At 37.7% G+C, this 20,814-nt stretch overlaps 1 long non-coding RNA gene across 1 annotated transcript in view; it reads right to left on the reverse strand.

The window, feature by feature from the left end:
* Positions 1-1,542, reverse strand: part of LOC309384769 — a 69,823-nt gene extending 68,281 nt beyond the window's left edge. The window contains exon 1 of the long non-coding RNA XR_014174118.1: positions 1,503-1,542. This is a non-coding gene — a long non-coding RNA (uncharacterized lncRNA). The remainder of the gene's footprint in view (positions 1-1,502) is intronic.
* Between the last annotated feature and the right edge of the window lie 19,272 nt (positions 1,543-20,814).

Here is a 20,814-nt window from a genome sequence, read left to right on the forward strand (position 1 = left end):
TAAAGATGTCTGGAACACCTATTGATTGAGGTAAATGGATGTACTCAAAATAAAAGAAACAGGTTGTCTGAATAGCTACAAATCTAAGCAGTTTGAAACCCTGGGAACTACAACATGGCTCAAATACCAGAACTGAAGTGGCTAAGATGGCGTTTTAATTCAGGCCAAAATCTGTCGCTGCTATTAAACAAACACGGCCACAGATTTACGGATGTGAAACAATATATAAAAGCAATTGGAAGGCCTTAAGCATAAAAGAAGACAAGGGGAAAAAAGGCCAGCAGCTAATCTAAATAAGTTTCCTCAGCACATATGGATAAAAGAAAGCGCCGGTCAAAGCCTGCCAAGCTAGCACTGAGTCTAGAATATCAATGCATGAATCTCAAGTTCAATGACTTGTTAAGAAGGTGGCAAATTTTTGTTTTAGACACTGCGGCATTGCAAAGCATGGGAACGTGTAGGGGAAAACCCACACCGATAAAGAAATAAGCAGGAGGAGTTTGAATTCTTCTCTCTGATGAGTTTGCCAACAACACAAATTATAAATCCTGTTATGACTTTCCCCCCTGAAAACAAGTTTTGATCATGTTAAAAAAAAAGAGGATTCTAAATAGGTCAAGGATATGGGAGAGGATAATATCTAATGAGAACCATTCCCAGGAGATTCGGTTACAAAGTTGCACCAGCAACTTCTTGGAATCATCTTGGCAAGGCTTCTGGGAAAGATGACACCCCACCACTCCAGCCCTCACAGCAGGCCTGGTCTGGGGGGTGGAGATGGGAGTGAGAAACGAGGTCAGTTACTGTTGTCTGATATAAAACAAAAGCCCCATAACAAATAGGGATGGTGGGGGATACTAACAAGAAAAAAAGACAAGAAAAGAAAAACATCCATTTTCCCAAATTCTCTCACCAGTTTCCTGAATGAGCCAGGAGATGGTGGCCAAGGGCAGATCAGTTCCAGTAAACAGGCTGCTTCTTCTTTAAGCAGAACAGAACATAATAACAGAGAGGAAGGGACCTCAGAGGTCTTCTAGTCCAACCCGCTGCTCAGGCAGAAAACCCTATACCATTCTAGATAAGTGGCTGTCCAATCTCTTTTTAAAAACTTCCAGTTTTGGAGCAACATCTGGAGGCAAGTTGTTCCACTGATTAATTGTTCTAACTGTCAGGAAATTTCTCCTTAGTTTTAAGTTGCTTCTCTCCTTGACTAGCTTCCATCCATTACTTCTTGTCCTGCCCTCAGGTGCTTTGGAGAATAGTTTGACTCCCTCTTCTTTGTGGCAGCCCCTGAGATGTTGGAACACTGCTATCATGTCACCTCTAATCCTTCTTTTCATTAAATTAGACATACCCAATTCCAGCAACCGTTCTTTACATGTGTTAGCCTGCAATCCCCGAATCCTCTTTGTTGCTCTTCTCTGTACTCTTTCTAGAGTCTCAACATCTTTTTTACATCATGGTGACCAAAACTGGGTGCAGTATTCCAAGTGTGTTCTTACCAAGGCATTATAAACTTCACGTGTTCTTGGTTCTATCTCTGTTTATGCAGCCCAGAACTGTTGGCTTTTTTGGCAGCTGCATCACATTTCTGGCTTATACTTAAGTGAGTGTCCACTAGGACAATGCAAGATCCCTCTCACAGTTACTACTGTTAAGCCAGGTACCACCCATACTATACCTGCACATAGTATAACCAAGAAAGGCCACTGCAGATGCCAAGATTCCAAGCTAAGATAACATGCTTTTGATTGTGAAGTGGAACCAACCAACCGAGGAAGGGATCGCAACCAATTATAATGGCAGGCACATCAATGGGATTTGCATGATGTAGAATTGCTTACTCTTTGTGGGGTTGTTTAACTGAGGTTGAGTTTGGTTTGATAGAACTCTAATATTGCTTCAAAACTTGCTTCAGCCTACTCTTACCAAGCTTCTGGTTGGTAATTAAGATATTTATTATCCTCCCCAGCTTTCTTCCTGTGCTGCTGTTGTTGTTATTGTTGTTATTGTTGTTATTGTTGTTTGATATAGTGGTTAAGTCATCAGGCTAGAAACTGGAGATTGAGAGTTATAGTACTGCCAGCTGGGTGATATTGGGCCAATCACTCTATCTAAGCCCTAGAAAGGCAAACCACTTGCAAAATATTACCAAGAAAACAGAAGAGACTGGTCCACTGAATCCCCAACTCTCACTCAAAAGCACACACACACACACACAATTTTTCTAGACAGTTCTGTTTTGTTTATTAACGATGCTGGTTGTGTTGAAAATATTGTTTTGTTTTGTTTTCCTGCAACTTGACCTCTCATTCTATTTTTTTTGGCCCCCTCCACTGTATTACTGGAGCCATATTTTAACTAAACTATACAAGCAATTTCTTACCTTCTCTGAGACTCCCTCCCCCAGTCCAGGATTCCAGCCAACTTCCTCACCAACCACCCCAAAATTCTTCCTACCCCAAACATGACAGAACTCCCTTCTTTTTCTTCATTGGCTGTCAGGGGTACCAGGTCCTTTCCTCTGGGCACTTAAGCCTGGTTTGTGATTTGAAGGGCCAGCTGCTCCTCTTTACAATGTCCTTAACTGAACCTGTGATGTATGAAAAGGTGGCTTTCAGGGAGAGAGGGGGTGCATTCCAGAGGAGTAAGAGGCAACCCAGTCCAGATGTTACATATGAGAGAATGACGATGAATGACAGTCCTTCCCTTATAGTTCACAGAGAATATTGTAAATGCAGGAAGCAGAGTCCTCAGTCTGATAGTTTTTTGTCTATAGCTACCCTGTTTCCCTGGAAATAAGGCCTCCCTTGAAAATAAGCCCTTCCCGAAAATATTGCAACACAGCAGCAGCCATGAGGAGATCACGCTCACCTCCACCTCAAAAATAATAACACGTACACGAAAATAAGACCAAGTAATTATTTGGGGGGGGCGGGAGAAAATAAGACCCTGTTTTATTTTTAGGGAAACACAGTATGGAAATAATAAAGAACACAGTTTGAAAGAATAACTGCATGTCATTCTTGGTTTGAGACAATAAAAGAGAATACCAGAATTGGAAGGGACATTGGAGGACTTCTAGTCCAACCCCCTGCTCGAGCAGGAGACCCTATACACGTGATGGCACACCTGTGGTATGTGCCAGAGGTGGCATGAGAGCACTCTCTGTGGGCATGCCAGCTGTTGCCCCAGCCAAAGCACCACCACGCATACACACACAGCTCCCACCGGCTAGCTGGTCTTCGGGTCTCTGCCGCGCATGCTCAGGGGGGCAGAGCGCAAGTGTGGGTGCATGCACAGGGACATTCACATTGCATTTTGGGGCCTTGGGCAGCACCCCTGCACCCCATTTTGGCTTCCAGGTTGGTGCAGGAGGCCTTCCAGGCCCAAAATGGGGTGTGGGAACTCTTTGCACCATTACTTTAATTTTATTACGTTTTACAAGCTCACTTAATGAAAGAACACACACACACAAAAACCAGCCAACTTCATAACTTTCACATAACACATTGACAAATGTCCTCCTCTCAATATGTGACATCAATATGTGACATCAATAACTGATGTCCTACTGTGATCTGATTGGCTCATTGCCAAAACAAGATGACACCTGATTGGCTCTCTAAATATTGGCTATAATCAGATGAAGGAAAGCTACCTGACATCAACCTAAGCAAGTTGTGCTTCCTTTTTTTTGGTTATTTGACTATAACTTTTCATAGAATACAGATAATTGATAATTGATAATTTGTTGCATTACACTCTTGATTAAATTATCTTTCCATTGATACATAATTGTATGGTACTACTAAAAAAAAGTGGTGTTATTAGCCATTAAAGCTCAAAAATATACTTTTCCTAAAAGGTTTCCACAATTTTGGCCACTATGTAGATCGGGTGGGGGACTATGGGGCCCCTTTATGATTTGTAGACTTCAACTCCCAGAATTCCTGAGCCAGCCATGAGAGTTGAAGTTTACAAATCATAAAAGGATCATATTTCCCCATTTTTGACATAGATAAAATAATGCAGAAATGCAAGCTTTTAATTAGGGCATACAGTATGGCTTTTAAAATACAATGTCCATTAAATTTGTCTTTAGAGTACAGCGGTCATATGTTCTTCATTATATAAAAGAAGTCCTTTGTTTCAACAGCTGTTCTTTAGATTTATTTTTCATAAATCACTTTTGTTATTTATTTATTTACTATTACATTTATATACCGAATGAATGCAAATATAAATGTCCCAGGACAATGTTGCAAGATCCAATCTGGGTTGGACACTGAGACCAGAGGATTAGTCTTCTGAGCTTTCAAACTCATTCTGTATCCATCCTCATAGAACTCATGCTGCCACAACATTTTGCCACTTGTGGGCATGTAAGTTTGAGAAGACTAAAGAGACAAACGATGATTGGGGGCTGGAGGCTAAAACATATGAAGAATGGCTGCAGGAATTGAGTTTGTCCAGTCTAGTGAAAAGAAGGACAGGGGTGACATGATACTAATGTTCCAATATTTGAGGGGCTACTACAAAGAGGAGGGGGTCAACCTGTTTTTGAAAGCACCAGAAGAAAAGACAAGAAGCAATGTATGGAAACTAAACAAGGAGGGAAGCAACCTAGAAACTAAGGAGAAATTTTCTAATGGTGAGAAGAAGAATATACATTATTGTAGCTTGCCTTCAGAAGAGACTGGACAGCTATTTGTCTGAAATGGTATATAGCTGTGATGGCAAACCTATGGCATGCGTGCCAGAGGTAGCACACAGTACCCTCTCTGTGGACACGCAAGCTGTTGCCCTGGCTCAGCTGTGATGTACATGCTACTCCTGCTGGCCGGGTGGTCTTCGGATCTCTGCTGCGCATGCACGGGGATGTGGCACATGCGAGGGAGGTGCACATGCATGCAGGGGGCATGCATATGTGGGGGGGCAGGGCACATGCGGGAAGGCCACACGGAGGACAGGGGGAATGCAGGGGAAATGCGCACATATGGGCCGAGGGCAGGGCGCATGCTGGGGGCATTGGGCACTCAGTCTGGAAAAGGTTAGCCATCACTGGTATATACTGTAGGGTCTCCAGGTTGTGCAGGGGGTTGGAATAGAAGAACTCCAAGGTCCCTTCTAACTCTGTCACTCTGTTACAGTCTGTTAAATTCTCTCTCACCAGAATGGAAGACTAAACTTCTGGTCCTGGTGACTAACCCAGATTGGATGCTGCAAATTTATAAATTGCCCATCTCATTGTTTGGGCTGATGGTATCACTTAATCAGTGGTGGGTTTCAAAATTTTTTAAAAACCTCTTTTGTAGTTGTGGCCTGCTTTGTGGGAGTGGCTTGCCGGCCATGTGATGGGTGGGAGTGGCTTGCCAGCCATGTGACTGGGTGGGAGTGGCTTGCCAGCCATGTGACTGGGTGGGCGTGGCGAACTTGCAAAATGTGGTGAAACTTACTTAACAATGCTCTTGCTTAGCAACCAAAATGTTGGCTCAGAAACTCTGGCATTTGAAGCACGCAAGTCTTAAAGCTGTCAAGTTACAAAACCCTTGCACCTCTAACTCTTTTGGGAAAAAAACCCCAGGGACGTTCAAACTTGACAGCTTTAAGACTTGTGGACTTCAACTCCCAAAATTCCTCCTCTCACTCTTCATCTTGATGATGTGCGGATGGGCGGGGGGAGGGAGCTGGAACCGGTTCTAAAAGGCACTGTAGATTTCTGGAACCTCTTCTATAGAAGAGGTTAGAACTGGCAGGAACCAACCCTTGCACTTAATACACAGTCTTTCACATTCATGTGAAAAATATGGAAACTGAATTGTCTTTTTAAAATAAATGTGCATAGTCTGTTTGATTTTATTTACTTTTATTAGAATATGATTGTTTATAACATTATTTTTATTTTTCTCTTGATTTTTCCTTTGTAAAGCAATGTTATAAACATTAAAAAAGATATCCCGGGGAAGAAAAAAACATGTTTATGAACTTCTTTCAGATTTCCTCTTTTTTTTTTTTTTAAGTTTGTCCTTTATTTGTTCCAAGAGGTCTGGTCATATTCAGGCTAATTTTTTCTAAGATGCTGACTTGGAAAAGATTTATCAATTAATCTATATTCATAGTGAAACTCAATATCAAACTTGTAACCAGCAATATCACTTAGATTTATATACCACTTTACAGACCTCTCTAAGCAGTTTACAGAGTCGGCATATTGCCCCCAACAATCTGGGTCCTCATTTTACCGACCTCGAAAGGATGGAAGACTGAGTCAGCCTTGAGTCTGGTGAGATTCGAACTGCCGAATTGCTGGCAATTGGCCGTCAGCAGAATTAGCCTGAAATACTGCATTCTAACCATTGTGCCACCATGGCTCTTAACTAGCACAATAACTACATTTACATTGCTTTGCATGATCAGGAACTCCAAGTTTCTGTACTTTAGTCTTTCTTTTGATTCTCCTATTAAATATTCTTTTGAATCTGATTTTATTTTAGGAATGCTTATTTATCGCTTTCTTTTATCTTCAACATGCAGTCACGCCAATGATACGCAGGCTCTCGTGGTGTAAACGTATACTTAGATGGGTTCGCTTTAAGGCTTATTGTTGAGCTTTCAAATTCTACATTGTTGCCCTTGGAATGGTTACAGTTTTTCAAACATGGGCTGAGGAGTTTTCATTATTTATTCTGCTGGTTAGCACCCTTCAGAAATTCTTTTTATGCCTAATTGTCCTACTGTCGAAAAGAAAGATTTTTTTTTCCTTCCCTGGCCCTCTGTGTTTACAGAAGCCAAGACAGGCTCCATCCAGCAGCTGTTCAAATGTCTTTTGTTTGCAAAAGCAAACAGACAAGCTCCACATTCTGACTTAGTGCTGTGGCTCCATATTTATTTGATGTCTTGTGAGACCTTGCCTCTTGGAAGTTGCTTCTGCTATGATGATAAGCTACTAAGGGCTGGTGGCTCATGAAACTTGGTGACTCACGGAATTAGACAACTTGAAGGGAAGGCCCAAATCAAAAGCAAAGGAAAACTGATATAGAAAAACTTGATAATGTAAACCTGAGACTATCTGATCTAAACTCCAGTGATAGAGTTTCAGATGAATTTTAAATACTTTGTAAATCTGGGTGAATCTGACAGTCATTCCATTAAGATTATTGATTTTATTACCATTCTAATTACGATCTTAATGTCTGGGTATTATTATTATTATTATTATTATTATTATTATTATTATTATTATTATTATTATTATTATTATTATTATTATTATTATTATTATTATTATTATTATTATTGCATCAACAGAAGTGTATCACAGCGGCCAGTTGTTTCACCGGATTTGGCATTAATTACTAGTCGGACCCCACCCAGGGGCCTAGGACGTCGTAACGTATTTTCGTAATATGTGTGCAGATCCAAGCAGTGCAGCCTTTTGCATTTGACTGATGGTGATTTTGTCAATTTTTAACTGTTTTAAATGTAATTCCAGTGCTTTTGGAATAGCACCCAGTGTGCCGATTACCACTGGAATTACCACTGCTGGTTTGTGCCATAATCGCTGGATTTCGATTTTTAAGTCCTGGTATTTCGCGATTTTTTCATATTCCTTCTCGGCGACCCTGCTATCACCTGGTATTGCGATGTCTATGATTGTAACCTTATTTTTCTCAACCAGTGTGATGTCTGGTGTATTATGCGCCAGTATTTTATCCGTTTGTATGCGAAAATCCCACAAGATCTTGACCATCTGACTCTCAATGACTTTTTCAGGCTTATGTTCCCACCAGTTTGTTGCTGTTTTAATATTATAATTTTTGCACAAATTCCAGTGGATCATTTGTGCCACTGAATTGTGCCGCATTTTATAGTCAGTCTGCGCGATTTTTTTACAGCAGCTGAGTATGTGGTCAACAGTTTCATCAACTTCTTTGCAGAGTCTGCATTTGGCATCATCAGAGGATTTTTCGATTTTGGCCTTAATGGCATTTGTTCGGATAGCTTGTTCTTGCGCAGCCAGGATTAGTGACTCTGTTTCTTTCTTTAATGTACCTGTTGTTAACCATAACCAAGTTTTTTTACTGTCCACTTTATCTTTTATTTTTTCCAGAAATTGACCATGTAATGTTTTGTTCTGCCAACTCTCCATTCTTGATTTTATCACATCTTTTCTGTATTCTTGTTTCGTCTGTTGGGCCTTCAATAAATTTTTGTTCTTTACTTCGATTAATAGATGTTCTTGACTTTCTTTTAAATAATCAGCCAGTGCATGTTTTTCTTCTTCAACTATTTGCTTCACTTGTAATAATCCTCTGCCACCTGATTTTCGGGGCAGGTATAGTCTATCAGTGTCACCACGTGGATGTAAACTGTAGTGCATTGTCATTAGTTTCCTGGTTTTTCGGTCCAAAATGTCCAAATCAGTTTGTGTCCAGTTAACTATACCAGCTGTGTATCTTATAACTGGTATTGCCCAGGTATTTATGGCCTTGATTGTATTTCCACCATTTAATTTAGATTTCAAAATTTTCCTAACTCTGTTGGTGTACTCTCTCCTGACAATAGTTTTTACTTCTCCATGTTTGATGTTATCCAACTGCAAAATGCCTAAGTATTTGTAGGCTTCATTTTCATTGCATTTAATTAGTTGGCCATTGGGCATTTCAATTCCCTCACATGTAGTGATTTTGCCCCTTTTTATGGATACAGTGGCGCATTTTTCCATGCCAAACTGCATTGAAATATCGGTGCTGAATACTCGGACTGTGTTTGTCAGTGATTGGATTTCTATTTCTGACTTTCCATAGAGTTTCAAATCATCCATATATAATAAATGTGAAATTTTTTCAGCTTCTTTGGCTGTTTGGTAGCCTAATTTCATTTTTTTTAAGATTACTGATAGTGGGATCATTGCGATGATGAAGAGAAGAGGTGAAAGTGAATCACCCTGGAAAATTCCTCGCTTGATATTGACCATTCCGTAGTTCTCATTCCCTACTGCCAACTCAGTTCTCCATTGTTTCATCGCCTTTTCAGTGAAGGATGTAATATTTTTACTAATGCCAGTTGTTTCTAAGCATTTTATGATCCAACTATGTGGCAATGAGTCGAATGCTTTTTTATAATCAATCCAGACCATATTCAAGTTCGTTTTTCTTTTCTTACAATTTTCTAATATCATTTTATCAATTAGGAGCTGATCTTTTGTGCCCCTACTCCTTCTTTTGTTGCCTTTTTGCTCTACTGGCAAGATGTTGTTTGTTTCCAAATAATCCATAATGTTATCTGCAATAATGCCTGTGAGTAATTTAAAGGTTGTTGGCAAGCATGTTATTGGTCTGTAGTTTTCAGGTATTGCTCCTTTAGTTGCATCTTTCTGAATCAAGTATGTTTTTCCAGTTGTCAACCATTCATCAATTTGTTATTATTATTATTATTATTATTATTATTATTATTATTATTATTATTATTATTATTATTATTATTATTATTGTTGCATCAACAGAATTGTATCACAGCGGCCAGTTGTTTCGCCGGATTTGGCATTGATTACTAGTCGGGCCCCACCCAGGGGCCTAGGACATTGTAACGTATTTTCGTAATATGTGTGCGGATCCAAGCAGTGCGGCCTTTTGCATTTGACTGATGGTGATTTTGTCAATTTTTAACTGTTTTAAATGTAATTCCAGTGCTTTTGTAATAGCACCCACTGTGCCGATTACCACTGGAATTACCACTGCTGGTTTGTGCCATAATCGTTGGATTTCGATTTTTAAGTCCTGGTATTTCTCGATTTTTTCATATTCCTTCTCAGCGACCCTGCTATCACCTGGTATTGCGATGTCTATGATTGTAACCTTATTTTTCTCAACCAGTGTGATGTCTGGTGTGTTATGCGCTAGTATTTTGTCTGTTTGTATACGAAAATCCCACAGGATCTTGACCATCTGATTTTCGGTGACTTTTTCAGGCTTATGTTCCCTCCAGTTTGTTGTTGTTTTAATATTATAATTTTTGCACAAATTCCAGTGGATCATTTGTGCTACTGAATTGTGCCACAATTTATAATCTGTGTGATTTTTTTACAGCAGCTGAGTATGTGGTCAACAGTTTCATCAACTTCTTTGCAGAGTCTGCATTTGGCATCATCAGAGGATTTTTCGATTTTGGCCTTAACGGCATTTGTTCGGATAGCTTGTTCTTGCGCAGCCAGGATTAGTGACTCTGTTTCTTTCTTTAATGTACCTGTTGTTAACCATAACCAAGTTTTTTCACTGTCCACTTTATCTTTTATTTTTTCCAGAAATTGACCATGTAAGGCTTTGTTCTGCCAACTCTCCATTCTTGATTTTATCACATCTTTTCTGTATTCTTGTTTCGTCTGTTGGGCCTTCAGTAGATTTTTGTTCTTTACTTCGATTAATAGATGTTCTTGACTTTCTTTTAAATAATCAGCTAGTGCATGTTTTTCTTCTTCAACTATTTGCTTCACTTGTAATAATCCTCTGCCACCTGATTTTCGGGGCAGGTATAGTCTATCAGTGTCACCACGTGGATGTAAACTGTAGTGCATTGTCATTAGTTTCCTGGTTTTTCGGTCCAAAATGTCCAAATCAGCTTGTGTCCAGTTAACTATACCAGCTGTGTATCTTATAACTGGTATTGCCCAGGTATTTATGGCCTTGATTGTATTTCCACCATTTAATTTAGATTTCAAAATTTTCCTAACTCTGTTGGTGTACTCTCTCCTGACAATATTTTTTACTTGTCCATGTTTGATGTTATCCAACTGCAAAATGCCTAAGTATTTGTAGGCTTCATTTTCGTTGTATTTAATTAGTTGGCCATTGGGCATTTCAATTCCCTCACATGTAGTGATTTTGCCCCTTTTTATGGATACTGTGGCACATTTTTCCATGCCAAACTGCATTGAAATATCGGTGCTGAATACTCGGACTGTGTTTGTCAGTGATTGGATTTCTATTTCTGACTTTCCATAGAGTTTCAAATCATCCATATATAATAAATGTGAAATTTTTTCAGCTTCTTTGGCTGTTTGGTAGCCTAATTTCATTTTTTTTTAAGATTACTGATAGTGGGATCATCGCGATGATGAAGAGAAGAGGTGAAAGTGAATTATTATTGTTGTTATTATTATTATTATTATTATTATTATTATTATTATTATTATCATCATCATCATCATCATCATCATCATCATCAACATCAACATAATTGTATCACAGCGGCCAGTTGTTTCGCCGGATTTGGCATTAATTACTAGTCAGGCCCCACCCAGGGGCCTAGGACGTCGTAACATATTTTGGTAATATGTGTGCGGATCCAAGCAGTGCGGCCTTTTGCATTTGACTGATGGTGATTTTGTCAATTTCAAAACTGATATAGAAAAACTTGATAATGTAAACCTCAACTATCTGATCTAAACTCCATTATTATTATTATTATTATTATTATTATTATTATTATTATTATTATTATTATTATTGGCATTAATTACTAGTCGGGCCCCACCCAGGGGCCTAGGATGTCGTAACGTATTTTCGTAATATATGTGCAGATCCAAGCAGTGCAGCTTTTTGCATTTGACTGATGGTGATTTTGTCAAGTTTTCACTGTTTTAAATGTAATTCCAGTGCTTTTGGAATAGCACCCAATGTGCCGATTACCACTGGAATTACCACTGCTGGTTTGTGCCATAATTGTTGAATTTCAATTTTTAAGTCCTGGTATTTCACGATTTTTTCATGTTCCTTCTCGTTGATGCTGCTATCACCTGGTATTGCGATATCTATGATTGTAACCTTATTTTTCTCAACCAGTGTGATGTCTGGGGTGTTATGTGCCAGCATATTGTCCGTTTGTATACGAAAATCCCATAGGATCTTGACCATCTGATTTTCAGTGACTTTTTCAGGCTTATGTTCCCACCAGTTTGTTGTTGTTTTAATATTATAATATTTGCACAAATTCCAGTGGATCATTTGTGCTACTGAATTGTGCCGCAATTTATAATCAGTCTGCACGATTTTTTTACAGCAGCTGAGTATGTGGTCAACAGTTTCATCAACTTCTTTGCAGAGTCTGCATTTGGCATCATCAGAGGATTTTTCGATTTTGGCCTTAATGGCATTTTTTCGGATAGCTTGTTCTTGCGCAGCCAGGATTAGTGACTCTGTTTCTTTCTTTAATGTACCTGTTGTTAACCATAACCAAGTTTTTTCACTGTCCACTTTATCTTTTATTTTTTCCAGAAATTGACCATGCAATGCTTTGTTCTGCCAACTTTCCATTCTTGATTTTATCACGTCTTTTCTGTATTCTTGTTTTGTCTGTTGGGCCTTCAGTAGATTTTTGTTCTTTACTTCGATTAATAGATGTTCTTGAGTTTCTTTTAAATAATCAGACAATTCATGTTTTTCTTCTTCAAGTATTTGCTTCACTTGTAATAATCCTCTGCCACCTGATTTCCGGGCAGGTATAGTCTGTTGTTGTTGTTGTTGTTGTTGTTGTTGTTGTTGTTGTTGTTGTTGTTATTATTATTATTATTATTATTATTATTATTATTATTGGGTAACCACTTTACATTCAAATGATCATTATTCATTTAAATTTTGCATGAAAATAAACTGCAAAATCAGGTTAAGAGTAAACAAGCATAATCTTTCTATAGACAGGCATTCTGCAAATTTAGTGATTGTTTGGTATCCTTTTAAGAAGCATATAAAAAATCTAAATAAAAGTAAATATCCATGTAACCAAAACATTTTTTTAAAAAGCTTAATGAGCATAATAAAATTCTAATGTGTCCACTTTGACAACTTACAGATTTAAGGTTTTTTTTATCAAACTTTATTTTTTATTTACCTAATTTATATAGCTGTTCCCATGCAAGGGACTCTGGGTGGCATATAACAAAACTAAAACAATAAATATCTAAAATCATTTTTAAACATTAACAAAATTAAAAACATTTTTAAAAATCTGAACTTTCAGTACAGAAAACTGCAATGAATATTTCAAATATGGTAGTATAATCACCAGTTTAATGATTGTGAGTATTGGGGGGTGGGAGGGGATAGGTTAATCAAATACAGCTACCAATACTTTATCTTAATTGCTAATTTATGATTCATAAAATTGTAACCTGAATAGACATTAGTAATCTGGTCAGCGTTGTATTAAGTCAGCATTGTAATAAGGTTATCTTTTAATGTATTGGAATTTGTTTTATGGACTCTGGAATCCATTGTCTTTACGCCAGTTTAGGATGATCAATGTGGGAAATTGTGGAGCAAAGTTCCTTAAGTGTCTTCCAGATCTTGATCATCTTAAGATCTGCCCAGGATTTTATATTTTCCTGGTTACCTCTGTGTGAGAGATTCTTTGGACCAGGTATCTTTTTATAGCTGTTCTGTGTGTTGATTACAGTATCTGTTTATTAAATTTACATGCTGCTATTCATTCAGGATCAAAGGGTGGTTTATACAGATCTTTCTCTTCCTCTTTTTACCACAACAACCCTGCATAGCAGGATTTGTTGAGAAAGAGTCACTGACCCAAAGTCACCCATTGGCAGCTTGCATGGCAGAGGGTAGTTAAGAAGCCAGTACTAGGATCCATCCGAACAATCCATTATTTTGAATCCTATGTAACACTCTCATCTTTATCTTCTTTACCTTTACTTTATCTTCTTTAAATATGACTTTCTTAAAGTTAAAAGGAAGTTTTATATTGTCCTTTTTCTTATTTTTAATAGGTTGATTTAAAGGATAGCTTGTGCTTTTCATCCAAATCCCAAAAGAAGAGAGTACCCACAGGCTACAGGTATTGGTGCTAGAGACTTTTTTCCATTGTTGATCATTGATAATTTCCATTGTTGATAATTAATGATAATTGAGCCATGGTGGTGCAGTGGTTAGAGTGCCGTACCGCAGGCTACTCCTGCTGAATACCAGCTGCCTGCAATTTGGCAATTCAAATCTCATCAGGCTCAAGGTTCACTCAGCCTTCTATCCTTCCGAGATGGGTAAAATGAGGAGCCAAATTGTTGGGGGCAATATGCTGACTCTGTAAACTACTTAGAGAGGACTATAATGTACTGTAAAACAGTATATAACTGCTATTGCTAACATTGATTGTTATTTGCTGATAAGAAGGTCTTTTTCATCTTTTTCTTATCCCATACTCGGGGTTTAAGGGGGCAGGTACCAGATGAATAAATAAAAATAAATTCTGTATTTTGAGACTCCTTAAAAAACAGTAGGTGCTAGAATCAAATGCTAAAATGTGAATGAATCTCTGAACAAAATATATGTGAAGTAAAAGCCTAAATGATTAAAATTAATTAAAACTTTAAATGTTTTTAAATTTTTAATTTGGTTTTAATGAAATATAGTTCGCTCTTTCTGACCATTATTTTTGCTGGTGAATTCACTTTTTTAAAAAAGGAAACATAGCAGATGAAGTTCCCTAACACAGTACTAAAGTTGAAGCTTCAAGCAGAGCAGTCATTTGGAGTTCCTTTGTGAAGGATCACAGCTCAACTCCCACTTTGTAGAGCTCAACTAGCAGATGCCATAAACAGAAGAAGCCTTTACTCATGAGCTCTGTGCGTGCATTTTCTTCTGGATATTAGAACTCCCATCAAGACTTTAAGACAAAGGGTCTCTTTAAGGAACACTGCATCGCATGCTAACCTCCACAAGGAGAGTCACATCCCCACAGTACTATATGAAAATCCTTCTTGAGGTAATATAATCAAGTCATCTCATTTACTTAATACAATTTTTTTTATGATTTACAGTTCCTCCCTAAAGATATTTCTGACAAGGTGGCTTTTCCTTGATAGGTTAACAATTCATCTTTATCTTAACGTATTCTTTAGAATGTTCATCATTAAGAAATATCAAGTAGAACAAGTTCCAATAATAAATCATAACCCAGTATTTTATGGTTATTTTTCATGATGTTCTATACTACATTATGATAATAAAGCACTAGTCATCTGCTTTAGTGTGCATATTTACTTGGAAGTACCCTGTTTCCCTGAAAATAAGACCTCCCTGGATAATAAGACCAATCGGACTTTTGAGCCCATGTGCCAGTGGTGGGTTGCAGGTGGTACGCCCTGGTACGGGTGTACCGGTGCCTGTCCAGAGCACCGGTTACCATTCCAATATGGTACTCCAGAGGGCTCACCCGCCCGACCATCATGCATACCTGTCTTTGAACTCTTCGAGACTTCCACGCATGGCATGTATGGTGCCTGCGCAACGCTCTGCCGAGCAGCTGGAGCATTGCGGAGTCTCGCAGAAGTGTCGCTGGAGGATAAGATGCATGTGCGCACTGCGCGCATTCATATAGTGGGCGCCGGGCCCCATTACACTGTACCGATTGCGTGCATTCATATAGTGGACACCGGGCCCCATTACACTGTACCGATTGCAACGGGATCCAGAACCCACCACTGGAATGCACTAAAATAAGCCCTCCCCTGAAAATAAGACCTCCCCAAAAATATTGCAACACAGCAGCAGCCATGAAGTGACCACGCTCACCACCTCCTGCACCTCAAAAATAATAAAACCTCCCCAAAAATAAGGTCAAGTGCTTATTTTGGGGGTCTTATTTTCAGAGAAACATGGTAAATATGACTGAACTTACTCCGCTGTAACTAAGTAAATACATAATGCACTACATCTGATACGTATTCTCCCAAATCATCTAGTATATGATTTTAGAAGGCTTTTACCTATATTTTTGCAGTCCCTTTAAAATATTAAAAAACATTTATCTCTCAAATAAATTGTAGTTTACTCTAGTAAGTTTACAAAACTTATAATGTAGTATGATGTTTTTGATCCAGATTTTGTTAATTAACATTTAAATAATAAATTGCCAGGATAAATAAAATGGTATGCTCCTGCAAATCTGAATTTACATCTGAATTTATATTTCATTTTTCATATCTGTTACAGAATTTAAAACAAACATACACAGGTAGTTTTTGACTAATGACCATTCCTTTAAAAACAGTGCTAAAGTTATGATGGTGCTGAAAAAAGTGACTTACAACAGGTCCTCACACTTACAACTTTCACAGCATCACCATGCTCACCTGATCAAAATTTGGCACTTAGCAGCCAGCATGAATGTATCACAGTTGCAATATCTCAGGGTCACATGATCACCATTCATGACTTTCCAAGAAGGTTTCCAGCAAGTAAAGTCAATGGGAGAAGCCAGATTTCCTTAATGTCTTCAGTGATTTACTTAATGGCCACAGCAAAAAAGGTCATAAAAATCAGGCATGACTTACTTAACTATTTCATCGCTTAGAAACTTGATCTATATTTGAAAATGGAGAAAAGTATTTAAATATGAAAGAAGGATTTTTCAAAAGATGCCGATATTAGAGATAATCTTTGTAAATTTTTGGTTAGAGCATCATTTTTACTCCTTGTATTTCACTGTTCCTTAGTGAAATGCGGCACTATAAATTGGGTCATGTTAGCTGGCAATAACAGGAACTGTACTCCATTCTATTTGGATATTACTAATATGGAAAAGAGAGATGTTCAAACATCCAAGACAAGAGTAAAAATGGTGCTAGCATCAAGGAAAGTGTGGTGATCACCTAAATTCAGAGATTTTGCAACAAATTATGGCACTTCCCATCAAATATTTTCCATCCTTCAAGGCATTCTTAATTGGTCATTTATTTAACTCAGTTTGCACCCTACAAATTTCCAATAACCCCTGGAGTGCAGACTGTATATATAACTCAGATTTTCTAAATGATCTAATGTGCAGCAATGTAGTAATCTCAATTGACTAGCTTTTCATCTCGTTGGCATCTTTACATAAAAGGGAGCAGCTCCATCTTGCTATTTACCTCTGGCTAAATAAAATGTTGGACCATTTCTAAAAGTTGGAATAGTTGGTGGAAATACAGGTAGTCCTTGACCGATGACCACAACTGAGCCCAAAATTTATGTTGCTAAGCAAGGAGGCTTTTAAGGGAGTTTTGACCCATTCTACAACCTTTTTGTGAATTATTAAGTGAATCACTGCAGTTGTTAAGTGATTCATGCAATCGTTATGCGATTCTGGATTCTCCCATTGATTTTCCTGGTTGGAAGCTGGCTGGAAAGGTTACAAATGGTGATCATGTGATCCCAGGAAAGGCAACCATCACAAACACAAACTGGTTCCAAAGTGACCAAATTTTGATCATGTGACCACGGGGATGCTACAACAGTCATAAATGTGAAAAACAGTCATATACTCACTTTTTTTCAGTGTCGTTGTAACTTTGGTCACTAAATAAATGGTTGCAAGTCGAAGACAACCTATATAATCAGGCAGGGGAGCAAGAGAAATCAAAACAAGAGTTCAACATATTTCAAAATTTTAATATGTGATTTATGGCTGAGAACATAAAAGACCCTGGACTGAAATTATCAAAAGTTTTGAGGTTTGATAGTTACAAAGATTCTGGGGGATTAGAGGCCAGAGCAGAGACTTTGGGCCCCAAAAAGCCTGCTCAACTCTGAGTTATATCATAAAGAAAACATTTGACTAATCAGATTTCAGTACAGCAGGTTCTTCGAGTTAAGTGTTTCCTTTATACCTCTAGGATTATTCTGGCTTTCCACACTAAGTTATAAGCAGAGAAAGAACTGCTTAAAAGTCAAATGCAATGATTTATTATCATCATTAAGGGTGTCTAAGCACAGGCAGAAAATCTCAACGTGTTTATAATCCCTCATAGGCCTGCACAGTAAATTTGAAAAATGATGCCAGAACTGGACAACCTTTATCCAATTCTCTATTGGCATTTCTGTGTTGATTGCAAGAAGTAGACAAAAAGATGAAAAAAAGAGATCCCCATGGTTTCCCTAAATTTCAACTAATTGTAAATCTTGTATGTCCAGCTATATAACAATGCCTTCCTGTAGTACGTAAATATATTTTTGCTGTCCCGCCAAAGGTAAGCTGGATATTCTTCCCAAAATATTATGGGAATTTTTTTCAAAATGTTGGAGTGGCAACCTGATTTCTTTCTCATCAAAGTAAATGGTATTGATATTTTTAAAATGCAGGCTTTTTCAGGACTTGCGTCTGAACACTTGGGGAGTGCAAGAGTTGGTGGGACTATAATATCTGAATGCAAATTTCCAGCAAATGGAAAACAGGTTCGGTTATACCACAACCAGTCCTTGGCAATAGGAGAAAATATCCCTACAATTAACTACATTGAAGAGGTTAGGGTAGTTCTCCATTACATTTTATTCCATGGAATTTATACTGCTCTGCAGACTATAAAAATATAGCAACAGATTTAGTTCAAGAGCAGAAGGAAGGAAGAAGTAGAATTATAAACAGTTTAGCCTGCCTGTTTTCTGCATAAACATATAGCAGTTCAGGAAAAGCTGGAGGGTAAAAATATGCATCACTGAAAGTTATTGTAAGTGGTTTAAGATACTAGAGACATGTGACAGGAATTGACAGGAATGAAATTAACAGCCTATTTTTCACTCTTATGGGATAATTTGGTTGTCATTTATTGGTTGAAAAATTTTCCAAATATATGTATATATTACAGTTTTTGAAACTATAACGTTTCTGTGGTAATGGTCATAATAATCATCTGTATACCAGACAGGAAATATAAGGGAAAAATTACAGATAGCAATTTCCTAGCCTTATGCACATTTTCAAGAGTTCAGCAGAATCTAATTCAATAATCGTTCACTTTTTTATATAATGTAGATTTCTCCACTCTTCTGTAATAACCACCTTTCATACTGCTATGTTTTCATATTAGCCATTGTCAGAAGGGATTAATTATTTGTTTTTTTTTAAATGTCTGCAATCTGATACAAGTTCTCAGTACAGACTTTTTAGTGACGTGCTGAGGTTCTTCCTCACTGCTGACTTCATGTCTTATGTCAGATTCCAAAAGATTCATCATAGAGTAACAGCCTTCACACGTTCTGAAAATGCATGGAAATGTTTTTTTCTGAATCAAAACATGAATACAGTGAAGGAAATTAGAAACAAAAGGAACAGCAGGAAATGAGTTGAACTGGATATTAGAAGAGAGTATATTTAGATCTGGCATTTCTCTTTCTGGCATAGTGCATCCCACTATAAAAACTGAATACTGAAAAGTTTGTGATTCAAATTAAAGACAAAAAGGAAGAGTGTAAATAAAAAAGGGGGACTAAAGTTTTATGGAAATATCTGTGAGATGCTAGTTTTGTCAGTAGTATTTTAAAACACTGAGGTTTCTAGATGCAGAAAATTTGACTGTAATTTTCAGGAATCAACAAAACTTAAGATTTTATAGAAATGCAGGATGGGCTGGTGAGTGTGAAAGCACTATTACCTGCTGGGGACAGTTAGTGGATTTCCTTGACCACTTTTCAAAGTCCAGTACCCTAATTATTATGGATTTATTTTCCGATTCCCTCTGGCATTTCAGAAGACCAGGATTACAAGTCAGCCTCTCCCAGATTTGCAAACATTTTTTGCTATTAGTCTCTCCAAACTGCCAATGTTCCACATGCTGTCTTGGAAATGTCTTCAGTTTACCATTACAGATTCCGAAAGGGATGGTCCTAAAAGCAATCTTTGTGGACCATAAGGTGTGCTGACAGTTGGATTTCAATTCAGACATAATAAAAACATACAGTTCAAACATAAACAAAAGTATAGCTGAGGTAACTGTGATGGCTTTTTCAGAAAAGCTCAACAGATACCTCACAGGACTTTCAGCATCTGCAAATTAGTCGTTCCCCAGATTTTAAATTAAAACTCATTTTAATTGTATAATGCAGACTAGTCTTAGTATTTATAAAATTTCCCCACAACTTCCTCTTTCCAATATAGGGCAACTCCCATGCACGGGAAGCTTTCCCCTGTAAGTTCTAGAAATGTGTCCAATTGGAGTTTAAAAGAGGGACTTTTTGATACTTGTGAGGTGGCTTGGAAAGTCCCTTCAAGGGAGTCCTATCTCATTTCTCTATTAACCACCTTCTGGAAAATGCAAAGAAGCATCCATTTTCCCAAGCATTCCATTTGCCTTGTTAATCTTCTATCTTAATTGGTCTCTATTTTTGGAATTTCCCAATTGTTGTGTCACAGTATTTCAGTATTAGTTGCTGTAATTGAAAACAGGCTTTTAATTGGCAGTTTACAGAGTTTGCTGTAAATAAATACTTCACTCTGGATGTAAATGTTTCTCTGGGCCATTATAGTCCTAATGCAGTTAATTGCTCAGTAGCTAATCTCTTGAATTTTACAGTTAAAAGATTTTGAGACTAATATTACACGGCTTAAAGGATGTTCAATTCTCTGTCAGTGATACAACTTTGTACAATCTTGCTTTTCTTTTTATTCTGGAATACATGGTACCTTCTACCTCCAAGAGTTTTGTTTGGAAGTTACATTTAAAAATGCATACAATTATGTGCTTAATTGTCTATGCTTTTTAAGCTCCTCAGATTTAATAACTTCACCGAAAAGCTAGGCTTTACTAAGTAAGGCATGCAATTATTATTATTTTTCATTTATGGCCCTTTTCACCCTTTCCTTTTCATGCATATTTGTAATGAGAAAATAAATGAGCCAAAAAAAGAGATGTTAAAGTTGACTGAGCAAAGTAGAAGAGTGACACACAATTGGAAAACAAATGAAGGGGTGACTTGTTTGAAACAAATTGGTCACTTTTTGTTCAGCCTAGTCGTTTTTATAGAATTATATGGAGCTTACCAAGAGGGGAAC

This window comes from Natrix helvetica (assembly GCF_964273705.1).
Source record: "Natrix helvetica genome assembly, chromosome: 1".
Taxonomy (NCBI): Eukaryota; Metazoa; Chordata; class Lepidosauria; order Squamata; family Natricidae; genus Natrix; species Natrix helvetica.